Source organism: Falco naumanni, chromosome 21 (genome assembly GCF_017639655.2).
Source record: "Falco naumanni isolate bFalNau1 chromosome 21, bFalNau1.pat, whole genome shotgun sequence".
NCBI classification, from domain to species: Eukaryota; Metazoa; Chordata; class Aves; order Falconiformes; family Falconidae; genus Falco; species Falco naumanni.
Window position 1 is genome coordinate 355295 of NC_054074.1, and position 20520 is coordinate 375814.

Below are 20520 nucleotides of genomic sequence, written 5' to 3' on the forward strand. Positions count from 1 at the left end.
TATTCAGAAGGTCCGATGGGTCATATAGGGTGGTTCAAGACTTGCGCGCAGTGAACAGGATTACTGAGGATCTCTACCCAGTCGTGGCAAACCCGTATACCCTACTGACTGCGTTGGCACCTGAATAATCTGTTTACTGTTTCTAGATTTAAGGGATGCTTTCTTTGCCTCCTCTCCACCGAAGCCAGTCAAAAGTTGTTTGCATTCGAGTGGGAAAATCCTAAAAGTGGTCGAAAGACCCAGCTCACTTGGACGGTGTTGCCGCAAGGATTTAAAATAGTCTACCATCTTCGGCAATCAGCTTGCGAGAGACTGGAATCCTGGGAAGCCCCGTCCGAGAAAGGAAAATCGTTACAGTATGTGGATGACACCCTGATCGCTACCAACACAGAGGAAGATTGTATGGCGTGGACGGTGAGTCTGTTGAATTTCTTAGGGCTTCAAGGATACAGGGTGTCCAAGAAGAAGGCCCAGGTAATGCAGCGTAAAGTGAATTATTTGGGCTATGAGATCAGTGCGGGACAGAGAACTTTGGGGCAGGCCGCAAAGAGGTGATATGCCAAACTAAAAAACCCCAGACGTAAAGGAATTGCGAACCTTTCTGGAATGACAGGGTGGTGTCGATTGTGGATCATACAATTATGGACTGCTTGTTAAACCATTGTATGCGCTGACAGCGACTGAGCAGAAACACCTCGAATGGAATAAAGAGGCTGAACAAGCTTTTGAACCAACTAAAGAAGGCTCTGATGTCAGCCCGGCCTTTAGGACTCCCGGATGTGGGTAAGCCGTTCCTCCTTTTTTCTCACGAGAATACAGGGCATTGCCCCTAGGAATATTGGCACAGGAGCTAGGTCCGTATCGTCGGGCAGGTTGGCTACCTCTCTAAACAGTTAGACGCGACTGCAAAGGGCTGCCCTGGATGCCTAAGGGCAGTTGCGGCTGTGATACTAAATATTACAGGAAGCCCGAAAATTCACACCTGGCCAGAAAATGACTGTTTTTGTGTCCCATGCAGTGTCGGCAGTATTGGAAGCCAAAGGGTGACACTGGCTATCTCCACAAAAGATTCCTGCGATAATCAAGCTGTAATAGTGGAACAGGATGAGTGGAAAATCGTGGTTACTAACATTGTCAACCCAGCCTTCTTTTCTCAGCGGAAACACAGGAGAACCAGTGCATCATGACTGCTTGGAAACTATTGAAGCGACATAACGCAAGTCGCCCAGACTTAAAGGATAGCCCCATAGAAAACAGAGAAAACCTGGTTCACAGACGGGAGCAGCTATGTCCTGAATGGCAATCGACACGCAGGATACGCCATCACCAGCCAGTCAAGAGGTAATAGAGTCAGGACCCTTTGCCCCATGAACACCTCCGCACAAAGGCAGAAATAATTGCCCTAACTCGAGCCCTGGAGTTGGCTCAGAGCAAAACTGTAAACATTTACACAGACACAAAATATGCCTTTGGAGTTGTACACGCACATGGAGCAATTTGAAAAGAAAGACGTTTATTGAACTCCCCAAGGAAAGAATATCAAAATATGCAAGAAGAAATTCTGAAAGTTACTAGAAGCTTGTCCAACCTCCCTGAGAAAGTGGCAATTATGCATATTAGGGCACACCAGAAAGTGAGCTCAGATTTGGAAAAAGGGAATGAACTGGCGGACAGAGAGGCAAAACAAGTAGCCAAAACAAAAATAAAGTAGCAGGGGCTTTAATCCCCGATAGCATACTTTCCCTACAAGATAAACCAAAATACACTAGGGAAGATCAGAAACTTATTTCAGACTTAGAAGGATCATATAAAAAAGGGATGGGCTTATACCCCACAGGAAAGTTAAATTGTCCCCTCATATTTACTGTGGCCAATTAATAGGGAAGAACATAGGAAGAGACATTGGGGAATGGAGGGCTCTGTATAAACATCTGATAAAAGATATTGTAGCCTAGAAACTTATATACCACAGTGAGACCAGGGTGACTCAAACAGTGTGACCTTTGCCCTCCAGACTAATCCAAAGAATACTCCCAAATTTAGAAATGGGCCAGATTGGAAAGGGTAAAGGGCCTGGACAAACAATGGCAGGGTTGATTTCACAGAACTTCAAGAAAAAGGGGGGTACCGATATTTGCTGGTATTAACTGATACCTTTTCAGGGTTGGCCAGAAGCATTTCCCAACCAGAACTGCCAAGGCTCGGGAGGTAACTAAATACTAATACAAGAAATAATACCGCGTTTGGGGTTCCAGCAACCATATCCTCTGAACAGAGGACCATCACTTTGTTTCAAAAATAGTGCAACAAACCAGCCACCTTTTAGGTATAGATTGGCAAACTTCACACCCCAATATCGCCTCAGTCGAGTGGCCAAGTGAGAAAATGAACCACTTAATCAAACAGCAAATTGTAAAAGTTGGGACAAGAAGCAAACTCGCCATGGCCTCAGTCTCTCCCTTTAGCCCCTTTTGTGTATACGGACAAGACCGAGGGCGAGGGAAGGACTGAGCCCTTTTGAAATTCTGTATGGACACCCTATGGAATACAAAAGGTGACATCAATGCAAATTGGGGATGAAATTATTGACTTCCTATATGGTGGCATTGAGCAGCAGCTCAATAAACTGGAAAACATGCAACTGGGACCCGAGGAAGGGGTCTGGAGGGGCCTGTACATGATATCAACCTGGAGATTATGTCTATGTAAAGTCTCTTGCAGAAAAAACCTTGAAACCACACAGTGGGAAGGACCATACCAAGTACTCCTCACCTCCTTCACAGCAGTCAAAATTAAAGAACAGAATGCCCTGGATTCATCATACCCGTGTAAAGAAGTCGCCACAAAAGCTTTGGACATCAGAATTCAAGGGCACGTTAAAGCTCAAGCTAAAAAGATAGGATGTGGGTTTAAATTTAATATGATTCTGATAATTTCACCAGGTGATAGACACAGCGGCCTGGCGAGAGAAGCTGGTATGTTCAGGCGATTCAAAACATCACCAAAATTTTAATAAGACAGATTGTTGGATCTTACCCCAAATGCCAAGACATTCCTGGTTATGAGATACCGTAATAGGCATCCCACTGCAGTTCCCCCTGACCGAACCGCCAAGACGGCTCCTTTTGGGGAAATACATCTGGAGCACAGACCCTCAGGGTTAAGTGGGACGAGAATTAAAAATCACTGTCGAAGAGACCAGCACACTGGGGATAACTGCCTGGTAAGTTCGGGAAAAGGACTGTTCGTGGGAGAACACCCAAATTGTAACCGAAGTCATACATTAAATATGACAGGGTAGAGATTTGGGATTTTTGAAATTGAACTATACCGGTCTCCCGACCCCACGAGGGACAGTGTGGTATTGGTTGTGCGCACAATGGCTCATAAAGTCTTGCCCATAGGATGGCCGAGGAGCATGCACTCTGGGAGGTCCTGGTCCCCCAATATTACTATCATTGACGGGTCAACACGACCCCCCATAAGGAAAAAAACAGAACATCGTAAATAACCCCCTCATAAACAGACCAACGAGTTTCCACAGTTTTGCCGCGATGGTTCATTCCGTTTTTTAGGGGGTTAGTGAGTTGGATAAAGGCAATAATAAACATCTCAGCTATAATAGAAACAGTGGAAAATAGGGACAGTTGATGCCTCTCCTGGCACTTCAGAAGGAAGTTACTGACTTATCAAAAATAGTGTCACAGAATCGTATGGCTTTAGATTTGCTATTAGCCTTCCAAGGGGGGGTATGCACTGTGATCAATGTAGATTGTTGCATGTATGCAGATCAAAGCGGGCGAATTACAGAGGACCCTCCAAGAAAATTAGGAACAAGTAAATATTCTACAATAAAGTGACACAGATAACACTTCTTGGGGCTTTTTCTGAATTATGGGAGAAATTGACATCCTGGTGCCCAACCTAACATGGTTAAAACAATTATTTGTAATGATCATTGTGATTGTCTTTCTACTTTTAATTATTGGTATAGCTATCCGTTGTGGATTTTGGTGGCTTAAGGGAACTGGAAATTCCTATAGTGAATGGAAGAGAAATCAACTGCGACAAAAATTAGAATCTAATCATACTTCGAGTCTGAGTAAAGAATTTACTAATTTCTTTGAAAAGGGGGGACTGAGAGAGAAGGGGTTAAGAGACAGAGTAAATGTTTAACGATTATTATGATAGTCTGCTTAGCTGTTTAGGGTAATGATAGTCTGCTTGGCCGTTTAGGGTAAAGTTTTAACGATTATAATAGTCTGCTTAGCTGTTTGCCAGATCTTACATGGTTTGTTTGGGTGTTGTGATAAGGTATACGGGAGGTAAAGAGCCTTATGACCTTATAAGTCCAGCTTTATGACCATATAAGTCAAAAGAACAATTACAACCTTGCAAGAACAAGCCAAAGCCGGTTCTGCGGTTTGGACAAAAACCAGGACGCTACTGAGCCTGCGCCAGATGTGGGGGTAACTAGCAAGACTCGCCTGCCTTCATCCTCAGGACCCCTGACGACCACCACCCAGGGGACACTGCGCAAACTCAGTCGAGAAAAAAATATGGAAATGGCTCGCAGAACTAATTTTAATACGAAGCGGGATAGGTAATGCATATGTATAGGTGCATTACAACACATTATGAATATGTAATGAGATGCCTTATAAAAACAGAGCAAGTTTTCGTGTCAGGCGCACACGGTTTTGGCAGGACTAACCCCCCCCCCCCCCCCCCCCCCCCCCCCCCGTGCTGCCCAGCGCTGAATAAACATACCTACATTTACAATCTTACAGATTGTGGAGTCTGCTTTCCGCGCGTCAGTCTCAGAACAAATCTGAATACTTAAGGAATTAAAACAGATGAGTCGGCCAAAGGAAAATTTAAACATACTTACTTTAACAATGCCAAGGTGTTATTACTAAAGTGCAAGCACTTTGACAGCAGGTATCTTACGAGTGCTGTGCAAAGTGACACAGAAAAGCCTCAAGAAAAATCTACTAGAGTTTGGGTCAATACACTAAATCCCAGCACAATGGTTCAAGGGTAAGGGCACTTTAAAACAGAGTGTGTCCTGAATCACGTTAGGAAGAAGACAAAGAACATATCCTGCTGGGAAGATCATTCATGATTAGGAAAACTCGATCAGGCTACTATAAATTTGTCCCGGGTTAGAAAAGGCCAAGAATCTTTCAAAGGACACTACAAAAAATAACATTTAAGACAAAAGGCAGTGTAGCAGCAAACGGAATTAAAAGGAGTCCTAGAAAGTAAATCTTTCAGTAATAAGCAAGCAAGGCTAATAACCAATCTAGGGCATAGAAAGATTAGCTCAGCACCAGGATGCACAGCAGACAGGAGAGCAATTAGTTCCCTCTTACCAAATGTAAATGGAGGGGGGGGGGGGGGGGGGGAGGAAATTCAGTACTTAGTGTTTCTCTTTATTTTTCTGCATCTAATTTTTAACTGTTAAGAGAAATAACACAAAAGCTTTATTTTTGCTAATGCCAGGCAACCAGAATCTGGAATTTAAATTAATCCTTTACACACTGCCATCTGGGGATCATTTCTACCAGATCCAACAAGGATACAATGGATAGGACCAAGAGGAAATGGCCTCAGGTTGCCCCAGGGGAGGTTTAGATTGGACATTAGGAAAAAATTCTTCACTGAAAGGGTTGTCAAGGACTGGAACCAGCTGCCCAGGGAAGTTTCAGGGTGGCCTCACCATCCCTGGAGGCATTTCAAAGATGTGTAGATGTGGTGCTCAAGACACAGTTTAGTGATGGACTTGGCAGTGTCAGGTTAATGGCTGGGACTCAATGATCTTAAAGGACTTTTCCAACCTAAATGATTCTATGATTCTATGCTGTTCAAAACGACCTACAGTCTTCCTTCAAAAAAGAGGGGTATACTGCTGTTTCAATTGTACTGGTTATCGGGTAATCCAGCCTCACAGCACTCTTTAAATTAAAGTTTACAAGCACCGAGATATTCCCCAGTGACTGCACTTTAGCTAGTTTGATATTAAGCTATACATTTTTCTTAACGTGATTAGCAGCGTATCTCAAGCTATGTTTGAACATATTCTTAGGTGAATGGGAGATACTACCAGCTTTTCATTAGACAGAACACATGAGTATTTTAAAAAGCCAAACTCTAACAGAATACACAGCACAAGCATGTGTTTTCTGCCAAGATATTTTCTATTAAGCAAATCAAATGCATATGTTCGTTCTCTCCCTCTTCTGTCCATACTTAAAATCCAGGCAAATTTGCAGAACAGCGCAAAGAGCAAGGTGTTAGAACTTACAGAGAAGTCCCACAACCGCTCTCGCACACGCAAAGCTACGTGCTTACCTTTGCACTCCCATTTGTTACACAACACACTTTGGTGCCTGGGAATTTGATTGATTTAGATTCGCCCTGACAGAAGGAAGCCTTTTTTTTTAACCGTTTGACCTTGTTTCGCTTCTAACTGGAAGATCAGTCCTGCCAGGAAGGAGAGGTGAAACCTCACGACAGCTAGAGGGTGAATAATCTCTCTTCAAACTCTCAAACTCTGCGTATGAAGTTTCCTTTACAATTTGTACTCCACCGGGCTATTAAAGATGTACGAAAAGCACAGCAAGAAATCAAGCCGCCCGTCAGTACAGAAGGTGCCAGCAGCTCCTCCTCGTTTCGCGAAAATCCAGCCCTCACACTGAGGCTGCGAGACCAAATCCTGTGCAGCTGGAAGCGGCAGCGAGCCCTGGCCCCGGGGAAGGGCAGCTCAGCACCCTGCAAGGACGAGGCGCATCGCTCCGCTCCCCGCCACCCCGGGATGCCACACAGCCCCGACGCCGGGCAGCGGCGGCAGCACGGGCTCGCTGACGGTAACGGCGACCCTCCTGCCCTCCCCGAACGCGTAACGAGAGGCGAAAGCACCGTCCGGGCCGGCGGGCAAAGCACCTGGAGCCGCATCTCCCCATCCCGGCAGGCCCCGCCACCCCGCCGCGCCGCCACCCCCCTCGCACCCAGACGGGGGGCGAGCCCCGGGAAGGGACATGTCGCACCGGGACGTCGCGCAGCCCCGCCGAGCGCCGAGCCCGGCCGGGGCTGGCAGCGACCGTCTCCTCGGGACCTGATGCTGCCGTCGAACGGCCGGATCCCATCGCCCGCCGTGCAACGGATCGAGCACCCGCACGGCCGAGGGACCAGGCACGCGTCTCTGCGGGGATGGGAGCTGGGGGGCAAACCCACAAAGCTAGCACAGCTCGTCGCGACAGGAAAATACTTTATACACCTGGAAAAAACCGTTTACGATGACCTTTAGTCACACTTAATCCTCACTGGGTCTTACGAGCTCGTCCCCATTTAAAGGCACAGCGGTCTTAACTTTCACTCAAGTGTTCATGCACAGTTCAAGTCACTTCTGTTTGGTCCCATTAACCAACTGGTTCTCCTTGACCTTACCTTATGCCCCAGCTTGACCCATGGCGTCTGTTCCCCCCTCCCGAGGCCGTGTGCTGCCAAGCGCCTGCAACACGCTCTGTCCTCCGGACCCTCTCCTGTGCTTCGCTGCAGACACATCTTTTCTCTACGTCGCCACTTAAGGCGCAGAGCTGCCTTCTGCTGACCACCGATGTGCAAGCCGTCGGTCCGCAGCGCCTCCCGGGGCGCCGGGGGCTGCCTGCGGCGCGGCGCGGGGCCGGGGGCGGCTCTGCGGGGGCTGCCTGCGGCTGAGGCGGAGCCGCGATGTGCGGAGCCCGCAGCGCAGCCCCCGGGCTCGCCCCCTGCGGAGGGCTGCCCGCTCCCTTCCCTGCGCGCTCCCCGGCGCTCGCCGCCTCGCTCCGGCCTCTCCCGGAAAAGGGGTCCGGTCTCCGGCTGGCAAACGCCTGCCCCGAGCCGGGCACGGCCAGCGCCGCCGTCGCAGGAGCGTGCCGGGGCGAGGGGCGGCGGCGGAAACGTCTCGAACCTCGGCAGCGACAGCCCCGACCGCGCGGAGACCCGGCAGCGAGCCCGGGCCCCCCGCGGGAGGCGGCTCCGGCTGACCGGCACCTTCACGCCGCACTCGCGGCCTCTGCCGCGGCCGTTCCCGTCCTCCGCAACCGCTCGGGGGGCGCCCGTCACCCGCAGCTCCCCCCGGCTCGCCCGCGCCGCTCCCGCAGCCGCCCCCGGGCAGGGCGGGGGGGGGGACGGCGGAGCCCTCCCCGGCTGCCGTGCGGGGTCTGCGGCCCGGGCACAGCGGCCCCGCCGGCGCACCCCGCAGCGAGCGCACCGCGGCGCGGGGGGGCGGGGGGGCGGCCACCGGGTTCCCGCCGCCGGCTGTCCCCGAGGGAGGGGCGGGCGGGGTCGCTCCAGCCCGCGGCACCGCCTGCCGGACCGCCCGCCGGCCGGGAGGGGTGTCCCCCCCGGCCCCGGGTGGCCCCCCGCCCCCCGAGCCGCCCCCCTCTCGCAGCCCGGGCTGCTGCCGAGCTCCTCTGCCGAGAGCCCGAGGGAGATCGCTGCCCCCCGGGCCCCGCTGCCCACCCGGGGCTGGAAAAGCGCAGCCCCCTGCAGCGTGCTTACAGGCACCGGGGGCTGGGGGCTGCCTCTGCCTGCCTGTGCGGGTATGCACACCGCATAACCGAGCGCTGACCCGAACTGCATGCACACGTGTGTGCGGTGGGCATGCCCGCTCGGCACGCGTGTGCCCACTGGAACACACTTCCTTGGCCGCAGCCGGGGCGGGGGCTGCAGCAGCCTCCCCTCTCTCCTGGGCTGGTACTGTAATAAGTAACTCAAGGTAATTTGCTGATCGACCAAGGCAAGCAAGAGGAACGAACCCGTCGTGGTGGTCTTAAGAACTTCCTGTTTAACAAGAAGAGACATGGCCACAATGTGATCTTGCTACACCAAACATGGGAACGTCCTGTCTGGCAAGAAACCACCACAACAGAAGCAGCAGAGGGGCTACTGAGGGTGTCAGAAGCGACCTCGGGGAAGACAAAAAGAGCTGCTCAGCTTGCTTGAATTTGCGCGCCGTTGGTGGAGCAGGAGACTCCCCCGGCCGCCCAGCGCTGTTTTGCTTACTTGTCGCTTGCTTTAATAAATCACATTTTCTAATTGGCCAGTCTCTGGCATTTCATTGGACAGGTAAACTCTTAACAATTTTGGTGCCGTGACTCGGATAAGGGCAATCTGGCCTGAGGTCCGTGGCAGGGGAGGCGCGCCGCTGGATAAGCGGCCCTTGTCGGGGTGCTTCTACGCCAAATCCTTTACCGACGAACCTCAAATGTGACAGTGAGCAAATAAAACCGGTTACCCCCGTAATCTCTGTGCACGAAGCCCGAATGAAGACGCAGGACGCGTGAGTATAGGCCGGTGAACCGTTCGGTTGGGGTTGGGTATCCTGAAGCGTGCTTGTGTGAGACGCCCAGGGAGGGCGAAGTGAGTGCGGACCCTCAGTAGTGAGCTTTCCAGACCCCGCGAGGGCTGCGCCACGAACCAGGGGAAGCGAGTGCGTGAGTGAAAGAAGGCGCCTCGGAAGACGGGACAGAGGAAAAAGCAAAGCCCTGTGATCCCATGGGTGGTTCTGGGGTCCAGATTAGGCTCCCACAGATACCACCGGAGAGTCCGCTAGGACTAACGATAAAATTTTGGGATGCGTACCCTTCTAGGCAGGGTAAGAGTAAAGTAAGATTGATACACTACTGTATGGAAGTTTGGGGTGGGAAACAAATTAGGGGTGACCACCTCTACTGACCGGTCTCCGGGGCATCTGAAGACTGGATATGCCAGGCTTTGAATATATATGTGAATTCAAAAGACCCCTTTTGCCTGGAGGAAAGTGAGTATGCTTCCTTATGGGTAGGGTCTGAAACTAGGGCCCTCGTGTTCCCGTTAAAAGAAAACAAGGGGGGAAAAAGAAGAAGAATAGAAGTGAGGATGAGATCCCTACCTCTCCCCCTCCGTATACACCTCCACCGCCCTCCTCCCCCCCAGCTCTTACCACCTCCCTCACTCCCCTCCCGCTGCTATCTAGACCCTGTGAAAGTGTTAAAGTATTGGGGTGAGTTTGTACAAAGCCCCGTATCCCCTCGAAGGTGCGGCTGAGTCACGCTGGATGCATGGCAGGGTGTTTGCTGTTTGCCTGCGAAGGCTGATATGTAATAACACAGACTTAAAGCAACAAGTAGCAGATGTGCATTCAGGGTAAGAAAGAGTTAAAACAGAAGTGCTGCTGCAGAGGCAGGCTTGTGTAACCTGCAGAGCAGGAAGAGCATCTCCTGCCCCGAACCCTCCTGCTGGTGGGGAGGAGGGGGCTGCTGTTGCTGACGATTGAGCAGAAGGACCTGACAATGTCACCCCGATTGCTGCAGCATTTGCAGCACAACAGGACCGGTAACGGCCCCTCTAGGGCAGGCAGCGGGTCTGAGGAGAGTAAAGGTGAATCTCTGATGGGGAAATTTAGATGTTTGAAAGTCAGTTGTGAATAGGACTGGATAAAGGTTCGAGTTGATTTTTACTAAGGTAATCGTGATGTAGAAAAGTTGGTGAATATAAAACCAACTTATTTGGTGTTAAACTTCAGTGAAAAGAATTTGTTACAGTTGTGGGAGCTGCTGGCCGCCAGGAAAATAACCTGAAACCTTTAAAGTACAAACTAAGAAAACAAATAAGAATGCCAAATTCACCAAAATCTTTGTTAGGAAGAGATTTATTAGAACATCTAGACGTTTAAAGAAGGGGAAATGAAACCAAAAGTTAAAAATGATCAATTAACTAAAATGTTGAGCTTATCTTTAATTCAACAGAAAAGTGGAAGAGAGGACCTCCCTGAAGTAAAAGAAATCTTTAACCAGGTATATCTGAAAGTAAATTCCAGGTAAGGAAAAAAAAATGCTTTACCTGTTACAGTAGAAATGATAAACGGGAGGCCTGCCTAGTTCAGGTAAAACAATATCCCTTGGTCAGCAAGGCTGTGGGGAATATTGCATAAAAACTAAAATAAAATACACTCTGTAGTAGTTCTACTAATGTAAATCTGTGTTTTACCATGACTGTGACTTGTTATGGGATGTGCAGATGAAACTCTGCATTGACAACAAAGTACAAGGAATAAGGTTGGTCAAGTGCCTCCTACCACAATCAAGGGCAAGACTGGGTTGGCCTCTGTGTTTGCCACCAAGAAAGATCTTGAGCTCTGCTGCTGGCTGCAACCCAGTAGGCGTTGAGCGGTGGGGACATGTGCCATGCCAGACCTTGATGTGAGGAATGGCCCCCTCTGTTATAAGAGGGTCGTCCAGGAAGGAAGAACATAAGAGGGCCCATTAAGGCACTGATTTAGAAATTGGAAACCGCCTGGCCGACCATGAAGCCATACAAGTAGCAGAAGAGGTAGGAAAGGAGGAATTATCCTTAATACCAGACGGTAAAATCCAAACTGTAAGTACAGATCAGGAGCCAAATTATTCTAAAGAAAACTTAAAGGTCATTCAGGACATGAATGATAAAATAAATAAGTGGACTTATTTGAGGGATGGTCGTATAGTGGTACCATCCAATTTAATATGGACCACAGTCGTAATAGAACATAATAAGATGCATTGGGGAGCTGATAATTTATATAAAAGTCTAAATCAGAAATTGATAGGGCAGAACTTGTATACTGTAATAAAACAGGTGACTCAGCGATGTGAAATGTGTTTGAAAATTAGCCAGGGCAACAGTGGCAAGTTGATTTTTCCAGACTCCCAAGAATTGAGGGGGTACCAATATTTATTAAATGAATGGACACCCCAACGTATCATACAGTATTATAAACCTGCAACTTGGAATCCTAATGAACTTATTAACGGCGCTCAAGAACCTATCTACAATCTGAATCATATCATTCGTCTACAGGCTGTCTTGGAAATTATTACTAATCAAACAGCTAAAGCTTTTGACGTGAAATGCAACTTATCAACACAGGATGGTTCTCGATTACCTGCTAGCCGAAGAAAGAGGTGTTTGTGGTAAAGTAAATGTTTCCAATTGTTGTTTGAAAATTGATGACAATGGTGAGGGAGTTAAACAAATCACATCAGAGACAGGGAAGTTAGCCCATGTTCCCGTCTGAACTTGGAAAGACACGAATATTGACTTGTTTTCCTGGCTTCTCGGGAGCCCCTGGGTAAAACGAATCCTATTTTATTTGTTATGTGGATTAGCCACCTTATTGTTTTTGCCATGTGCTGTTCCATGTTTTATAAGATTAATTCAACACGTTATAACTAACATGCAATTTGTTATTATGGTTTCACCCGATGGCGTTAAACAAATGCGAGTAGCATGACAAAATGTACACACAAAATAACATTTTAATAGCCAACAAGAATTTGGAAACAATTAATTCTTAACAATTCAGATAATAATGTAAGCTGAGTAAAAAAAAAAATAGAATAGCAATAAAAACAAGCGCCAGGAACGCAAAGACGACGATATGGAAACGCCTTTTATACTTTTTCACCTCCGCCATAAGTTCTTGACGTGAGACAACAGAAAAACGCACCCTCTGCCTAAACAGCAACAGGAAAAAAAAAAAATAAATATATATATATATATATATAAAATTTTGATCTTCTTTCTAATGAACCATATAGGTTAAACGTTTTGAGAACACTCACCTTACAGAATGTTCAGAGGGCGAAATGTCCACTCTAGACCCTTCTTCTCTGGCAGGTGACGTGGTGGTCTGGTGGTAAGAAAACCTTACATTGAAAACAGGGACCTGTCATTTGGCCATAGTGCCATGAATGTTACCATTAACAGACTTACCGGAGTGGTAAGCTCGGGAAATGGGTTTGGGACTTCATCTGGGCACGCAGTAGCCATTGTTGATCACGCGAATGGTCCGTGTATACCTTTGAACATGCGCATGCGCGATTTTAAAGCCCCACAGAATGTGCTGGAAAAATCTGGAAAGACCGCGCATGCGAAATCCCTATAGTCTAGCCATGATAGTGACGCATTAAAAAAAAAAAAAAAAAAAAAAAGGAGAACGTGTTAAGAAAAAGTGTTATTTTTAAGTTTTGGTTTTGTATGTTATTATTATATGTATTACCCAACTACGCCTATTGTAATTGTGACGTATTACCTTGTGAGTGTTATGATAAATGTTGGGATTGTGGAAAAAGGTTTATTTGCAGTGCCGAGAATGAAAGTAGTGTCTAATAAACAATAATAGGATAAAAAAAAAAAAAAGGGGGGATTGTAAGAAACTATGGAATAGGATATTGTTTATTAAGATTTATGTTAAGCATAATGTAAAGACTAGGCGCCAGATCTCCAGGATGCCTCTTGTGAAAAATAAGATAACCGCCAGATGTCCAGGATGCTGCTTGTAAAAGAGAAGATAACCGCCAGACAGAAACAAGACAGACGACCCCATATAAAGATATATGAGTAAGGGGTTAACACCTCCACTACTTCATAAACACGAAAGTAAAGAGTATAAAAAAAGGACTGTTTAAACTGCTCAGGGCGGCAGTTGGCGGAGCGCAGACTCCCCTGCCGTCCAGCGCTGTCTTTGCTCATATTCTACTTGCTATAATTAATAAAATTTTAATTGGATTATGATCAATTGTGGTCTCAATTTATAACAGCCTCCTGTTTCCTCTGGCAGCTAAGAGCCATCTAAGCCCCCACGACACCGAGGACAGAACCATGCTGCAGTACCACCACGCTGTAGAGGCAGGGTTTAGTGGTCTGTCACAGATGCAGAGCAGGGGCAAGTCCCTCCTCCCTCACACCCAGCTCTTCTCCTCAGCTAGCAGGGTCCTGCCAGGGCATCTCCCATCCCGCCCCCACACTGCGGGGCACCACAGGCTGGGGGACCACCAGCCCCTCCTCTCCTCCACCCGACATACCCGACCTCCTTCAGAGCCTAAGCACATGGCAGCTCTCTACTGCTTGGCATCACGTGCATTTAAAACCATGGCAATACCCAAGCACCCACGGCCCAGCAAGATCCTCCCATGGTCGGCTCCAGAGACCACGTTAAACGCCAGACTGTCCTTCCTCCAGCTTCTCCAGGCCAAGAAAAAGCCCACACAGCCTTAACCCAGTCCACAACAGCTGGGTTGGCATCTGCAGCTCCTGGCACCACCTGGCAGTTCCATTTGCAGTAGGACTGCTCTCCTCGGCTTCACAGCAAGCTGGTCATCCACAGCCCCAGCCGATCCTAACCTCTCCTGCAAGGCGCTTTCAAACACCAGCATCTGCTTCTGTGATCTGAAGCAAGCGAGAGGGAAAAATCAGACAACACAGTGGGACACAGGGAGGGACAATCCCAGCCCATGACACGTGTTTCAGCCTGAGCCCACAGGAGCACCTGGTGCCATCACAGCAGCTACAAAGCACCATCGGGTGCTCAGAAGCGGTGCTGTGAAAGGAGTAGCTTCTTTTATTTGTCACTTGTGAAGCGCTGAAGGGACAAGCCCATCTCCTGGCTGCTGCCGGGCCAGCTGGCGCAGCTCCCTGCCGCACACAGGGCTGCGCTGAGAGGTGCTGGGGCACTCGGCAGGCGCCACCGCTGCTGTGCAAGGAAGTTAACCTGAAGCAGGCACCAAGGAAATAACAGCAAAGCTGGATGTGGCCTCACCTGCTCTGGGCAGCTGCCTTCACAGGCCCAACACAACCACAAAGGCACACTTTGAACTCAAGCAAAATCCCAAAGGAATTGCCAGTTTGCTCAGGAAGGGACTGCTGGGTTACCTTTTGCTTAGACAAACATCTGACTGCATTTGTAGCGGAAAGTCTTTTGCCAAAAAGACACAGAGTTTTGTTAACGAGCAGCCACGCAGAGGCTGCCCTGCGCTGGAACCCGGGCCAGGGCTTTCTGATTTTTAAACAGGGCACCTAGTGCACCCCTTAAAAGAGCCTCTGGTCTCTGCCACGGAGGCGCTGTCAGACTCTACAGCTTTTAGGGGATCAAGGTCTCCGTGCTGACTCCCAGCACACCACATTTTGGCAGTGGCAGCACAAGGGCAGGTTTTCATTTTCCACATAGAGACTGTTGAAGCTGAACTGCTGAAATGAGCTCCCCGGGTTCTTCCTTTGAACCTCTTCCCACCCTTCACACGTCCCAAGAGCTCTCATGAATCAAAGAGCCAGCAGCAAAAGCAGCCCCTGCAGATCCTCCTCGAGAAGAGCCTTCCTACTCAGAGACCAGCTCTGTAATAAACATATGGCCCCAAAAGCAGAGGGGAAGCCCCTCCAAAACACAAAGGAGTGGAGCCACTCATTACAGGGGGCGATCAGAAAAGCTGACAGGTCTGTGTAGGGAGCACCGGGGGCCTGAAAAAATGCACCTGTCAAGCCACTGCTATCATCTGAAACAGCTGGCATTTTAGAAGACAAGGCAGTAGCCACATCACAAAAAAATAGAAGGACAACACAATCAAGAGACAGGCGCCCCAGTGGGTCCAGGAACAGGCAGGTTTGCACCTCTGCAGCCATCAGCACAAGCAGCTCCAAGTTTCAATCGAGGCTCAGAGTTGCAGGACAGACCCCCTCAAGCCGGAGCTGTCAGGCTCACTGCAGAGCGTGTTCCCCGTCACCACGTGCGTTATAGGAGCAGCTCGAGATGGTGCAGGCTGGATGCGAGCAGCCTCTCTGCCAAGGACAAAAGCAAAGACCCCAGTACGCCCTGTGTGCCTTCCTCTCACACTGGAAAGTCTTCCCAGTGCACTCTGGCACCTGATCTCATTAAAAGGGAAGAGAAAGAACAGATGGAAACGCAAAAAGAAGCTGTTCAGCTGCCAACCGCTGACCCCATCCTGACTCCATCCCTCTCCTCACCGCAGCAGGAACACAACTGGCTGCTCTTGGAAGGACAGCAAGGACAGCAGGAGAGGAGGAGGATTTCAGGGGGCAATAAACAGCAGGAGCAGATGAAATTTTGGTAAATAAGGGCTCCTTCGGTCAGGAAGGAATTAACCTGCAATCGGGAAATACAACACACAAGGACTGTGCCGTGCCTGGGAACCCTCCAGCTCCTGCAAGCAGCAAGGAGTGGGGTGCTGGCTGAAACAGCCGCGATGCCCAAAGCCTTTCCAGCACGTCTCTGCCTCCAGGCACCAGCCAACGCAGGAGCAAGGTCCCAGCACACAAGCTGGGGGCCCCAGCACAGCCTGCAGGAATCTCACAGCCTGCAGTTCAGGTATTCAAGTGTTCTAGGAAGCTTCAGCACACCCAGGTGACGTTCTATAACCAGGAGCGTAAGAGAAGGTATGTGTATCCACCATCCTGCCTTTCAAGGTGGAAGACATCCTTGCAACCTTCCCTTACAAAGCAGCATGTGGACTCCCAGGGCAACCAGGCCACAAAGAAGAAACCTTCCCAGCTGCCTTAACCAAGCCACCACCCCTTCCTCTGTCCTATAGACAGAAAAACATAATTCCCCCCCTGCCCCGCCCCCCCCCCCCCCCCCCATGCCAGAAGCAGCACATAAGACAGACCAAGGATGACACTGAAGGTGACAAATTTGCACTCACCTAATTACAGCTCTGCCAGGGTCCAGGCAAGCTGTTTGATCTCACAGGGACTCAGCTTTTCTACCCACCAGGCAAGTCCACCAGGCAAGTCCAGCAACACTTCCTCGGGAAAAGACAAAGTCACAAGGGCCAGCAATCAGCTCCCATTCAACAGTGCTGCGAATACTATGGAGAGGCTTCTCCCTCCTCTCTCTAATGCCTGAGCAGCCCAGTATTTTGAGCAGCACACAGAATAAGCTTTCTTAGTAGAAAATGATACCAAGTTAGTCTGGTCAAAGATAGGCACAAGAAGCATTACTGACAAACCTTGTTACCCGCACCCTTACAGCATGCTGGCTAGACCAACAGATCTTGAAAACACGCACCTGTAGCAGCCCTGAAAGGCAGCGAAAACAGCATCTCAGCTCTGCGGATAGAACCCAGATGCAGATGATATTGCACAGGACAATTAAGGTAGAAGTTGATTATGCACCAGCTTTTCTCCAGCAACTGCTTACCAGCAGGGTCTTGTCCCATAGGAGGCACAAGGTGTCAGACTCCACGTTTGCTGCGGGCTGACGTGCCCAGCACATCTGCAGCCGGGTCACAGCTGCCTGCCTCTCTCACCCACCCAAAACCCTTGCAGAGGGAAATGGAAGGGCACTGAGCATCCAGCCAGTACCTTCAGCCCTCGGCACCCTCTGTCACTAAAGAAAAAAAAGAACAGGGCAAGGACAATTATGCCCTGGCACCAGGACCTTCTTCCTAGAGGCAGCCCTCAGCTGAACTGCTGAGAAACAAGTACCTACAGTTTCCCTTTAGCACAGCCTCAAGGCAGATGCCTTCTTGTAACCCTCCCCCCTGGCTGCCGCTCCCACCTTTTTAACTAGGTGCTAATTTCTCCCCGACAGGCTCACAGGAACTTGCTGGGCTGCACACCAGAAGATGGCTTCAGTTTCATTTCCCTAGGACTAGAAGACAGAGATTTCCAGCCCTCTTTGGAAACTTTTTCTTTCCTGGCTGCTCTCCCCAGCACTGAGAACTCCTTTTACAAATGATAGCTCATGAAAGATACATCTGGGATTAACCAAGCTAGCTACACCGAGCCTTCACAAGGAACGGCTGGGCAGCAAGGAGAACTGATGCATCTCCACAAGGGGCAGGTCTGGGTAACCAGCCCAGCAATGAGACTGGCCAGGCAGCCACCTCGCGAGGAACACTTCTGCATCAGCAAGGGCAGTGGCAGCTTTGCAGGCCGACTCTGAAAGGCTCCAGCTGCTGACAGAGCGCAGCTCCCTGCTTCGCTGCTTTGCAAGCCCTCCCTGCCCGAGCACAGGCAGCAGCTCAGACAGCAGCCTTCCCTTCAGGCAGGACACTGGAGTCTGTAACGGCAGCTTCGGGCCCTGGGCTCAGCTTTGCTCCTCTCCACAGCTCAGAAGCTTTTCTGCCTCGGTGGGTGCACTGGTCCCTCCCTGCCCTGAACTCGAGAGGGGGCCCTGGGGAGGTCAGACCAGCACCTCCGCACTGTCAGGCTTGCTGGGCTGCATCTCTGTGCTACCCACAGTCCCTGCACAGAAGGGCAGCCCTTCTTCTAGCCTTGCTGGCAAAGTCAGCTGAAAAGCAGCTGGGGAGGAGCATTCACGTGGGAGAGCAGGATTTCTCCTTCCCAGTGAGCAGCAGTTGCAGGGCAGCAGGCAAACTGGCTGACATTTGCCAAGAGCTCTGAAGGTGCAAACCCCTCCAGAAATGCCCATCATTAGTCCTGCTAGTCTCGGCCCACAAAGCTGGTTTGTGTTTTGAGAGAGCCCAACTCTTACTACACACCCCTGTCCCTGGGAGCTAATCCCTCCTTGCCTTAACTGTCCATCTGAGCCCGCAGCAGCATTTCAAGGCCCAGAAACACCCGGCGTGAAAGGAAAACAAAGGTCAGATCTCAAGTGCAGCCTCTCCTGGGGATGCATGCCCCACAAGAAACCTCCTCTCATTAAGGTCATCGTCCAGGTAACCCTGCCCCAGCTGCTCCTGCAGAGAAGCGATACAAGGGACTCCCCAGCACCCCCTCCCAAAGCCTGCTCTGTCCCCTGGCAGGGCAAGTGCTGCTACCAGCAGGGACTCCCTGCCCTCCCAAACGCCCCCCTCAACATTCCCACTTGCCCCAAGTCTATGTACAGCTCCATCTGGCAACGCCACAGCAACAGCAGTTGTCTTTGCAGTAAAATAGAATAGGCAAGGGGTATATTTTTAGAGGAACATAAACCTGATTTTCAGTGATACTGGATAACTGCAGCTCTTACCGGCTTCAAATGATATTTTGGGCACTACCACCTCAGAAAACTCAAGCTTTCCATATAAACAATGGAATTCACCCCCAAAACTAGTTTCCACACAGAGAAAAAAGTATTCTGGTCAGATTTAAAGAAAACCTTGTGTTGCACTTACACCAGAAATGGATGACGAGTTTCAAAGCTGTTTGTAGGAGGGCTTTGACCTGAGGAAAGGAAATAAGCAATCAGTGAGGTAACTCACTGCCGCACATGGAACCAGCTATGTATGAAGATAACAGAGGCAAAAGATGTCAGTCTCTCAAGTGGTATATCAAGTCTGGATAATATTTGGTCTGGATAAGAGAGAGTTTTAAATTCCACCTCATTCCAGGTTTGACAACACTGATTAAACCCCCCCAAATCCTACAAATTACTGATCATCAGCTCCAGCGGTGACAAAAGGAACTAGTTGTTAGACCATGTCCAGATATTTTCAGCACCATATTGTCTTCTGAATGTGGTGCCGTTTGCTCTATACCTGTCACTATGGCTGTCACCAAGCGTTATTAGAAGTGAGTCAGGGACTGCACATGTGCTAGTGCAGATCCACCTTCACCGTTCCAAAGGAAACAACTCCATAACGACAGATTAGTGAGAAAGCAGGAATAAAGGCATTTTTATTTTGTATAGATCTATCTGTTTTCAGAAAGGAATTCAGTTTATTAATAAAACTATTTTTGTTGAAGTTTAGCAGCAGGTAGATAAAATTAGCTGGAGGGTTACTTACTTTCAAGTAGATCCAGTGTTCCACTCCCCTCCTGGCAGAAAAGAAAAGTACCTTCAGGTTTTCAAGGCACAGATTGTGTATTTCTTGTGGTATGAACTAATTTCTTTTAACATTCAGCTGCGCAACTCACCAGTTCCAAGAACTGCGTGTTATAGTTTGCATTCTGAACAAAGCTAAGTACCTTCCCTTCCAGGGCTCTTTTGTCTTCTAAATGCATCCTCCTTGGTTGTATTTCATGTTACTGTGTTCTCACTGCTTCTCTATAAATGGACATATTAATCCTTAATTTTCTAGGTTTCTTGCTCCATTTGCCAAAGCAGCATTTTCCTTCTCTCAGGAGCTGCAGATGCAGATTACCACTGTGCCAGCTTCTTCCTGTCTGGAGTGGTTTGGCAAAAGGAATTAGTTCAGGAAAGTTCATAAACGTCTATTTTCTTTTCACTTCTACTACACTTCACAGCTGTCTCACTGTGCTCTTGTCACTTTCCTTTCGAGTATACTTATGAAAACCCATCACAGCAGCTAAGGTCTGCAGGGTTGGAAAGCTGACCTTCCAACACAAGGGGCAGAAATATGGGAGGCAATCTTTCTCCCATCAAATAACAGTTCCTCCACAACTCTTTTACTGTTTGGGATATCCCTGAGAAAATGCAAAACCTCAATTTTGGCTTGTTGCAGCATTCACAACGATGGAGAAAAAGCTGTCAGGATTCACTTGTCAGCAGCTTAGGCAGTTGTGGAACTTGAGGTCCATTTGAAAATGCTTCAGTTATTTGTATGCAGTAGACCTAGATGCAAGGGCATTAAAATCTGGCATGAAAGCCTATATGAGCAGGATATGCTCTAGTCTGAAAGAAGACAGGTTTGGATTGAGATAAAATGAAACACAGACAACTAGAAAGAAGTACAAGTGCAATACTGCTGGTTGACTTCATGTTTAAAAACATGGCCCATCAGTGCAGAGAAAAACTAGTCTGTAGCATCCAATTAGAGC

At 49.0% G+C, this 20520-nt stretch overlaps 1 long non-coding RNA gene across 1 annotated transcript; it reads left to right on the forward strand.

Annotated features, from left to right (window-relative positions):
- The first annotated feature begins 1264 nt into the window (after nt 1-1264).
- LOC121080187 lies at nt 1265-18732 on the forward strand. Its single transcript, XR_005825282.1, has 3 exons — nt 1265-1349; nt 16231-16234; nt 18723-18732. It is a non-coding gene; the product is annotated as an uncharacterized LOC121080187 (long non-coding RNA).
- The last annotated feature ends 1788 nt before the right edge of the window (nt 18733-20520 follow it).